A 962-nucleotide genomic window follows, 5' to 3' on the forward strand; every position below is an offset into this window, starting at 1 on the left:
ACATACATACATACATACATGGCAGCACACATGTTGGTTTCAATTAGGGCAGGTGCAGACGGCCATAGATTCATCCAAGCGAATTGAGCTGATTATGAAAATGACATGCTGATCAGAGTGTGATCATAGTGTGCTCCGATTCACTCGGATGTGGAGAAAATGGAGAAAAAAATGTCCATTTTGTCATTGTTAGGAAATCGGACTGCACTCGCATGTCATCCAAGTGCAGTCCAATGTTTTCAAATCACTCGTTAACTTGCATGGCCGAGTGCAATCTGAATATCGAATCAAACTTGGGCATGCTGCGATTTTTTTCCTTGAACATGTGCACGGTCCCATAGACTAACATTGGTCTGAGTGCAATCCGATATTTTGTCGAATCGCACTCTGACCGAAAATACGCTTGTCTGCACCTACCCTTGTTGTAACATGTTTTTCTCCTGTAGAAATTAATTGTAAGCCTTTGTAATTGAATAACTATTGTTTGATAATGACAGTTTCCAATACCCCTTATCTGTTTTGTGCAGCTCCTGAAAGCTTCATAGATTTGTTTGCAGTGTCAGTGAGTGTAAGCTGTGTGTCTGATGGCTTTGCTGTGATTGTGCCATGTAGTCCGTCCCTGTAGCTGTACTAGGCTTCCTCATGTAGGGCAGAACATTTAAGCTGACGGATCCAAACAGATTCTTTAGTACGAGAGGTGCTTGTCAAATGCCTCGATGAGTATACTTACCTAATTAGCTGGGATAGCTATAAAGTAATCCCTCACATATTGGCTAAAAGCCTAGAAGGTTGTTTGTACGCATGTTCACCAGAAGTCATCCTTTAATACGCTGGCTTATGGTAATAGAGCTTATTAGTAAAGACGCTAAATCCTCTCAAGACGTCATCTAGGTGTCTGTGCGATGCAGTCTTCTTTTATACATATATTTTTTTCACCTTTTTGTCTTCCATTTACTTTTCAG

General features: G+C 40.9%; 1 protein-coding gene across 1 annotated transcript in view; it reads left to right on the forward strand.

Annotated features, from left to right (window-relative positions):
* GNAI3 (G protein subunit alpha i3) overlaps positions 1–962 on the forward strand; it is a 43,510-nt gene that overhangs the window by 41,530 nt on the left and 1,018 nt on the right. The window lies entirely within an intron of this gene.

The sequence above is a fragment of the Phyllobates terribilis genome, unplaced genomic scaffold (assembly GCF_046119375.1).
Source record: "Phyllobates terribilis strain yellow unplaced genomic scaffold, ASM4611937v1 Scaffold_2__4_contigs__length_985480577, whole genome shotgun sequence".
In the NCBI taxonomy this organism is placed as follows: domain Eukaryota; kingdom Metazoa; phylum Chordata; class Amphibia; order Anura; family Dendrobatidae; genus Phyllobates; species Phyllobates terribilis.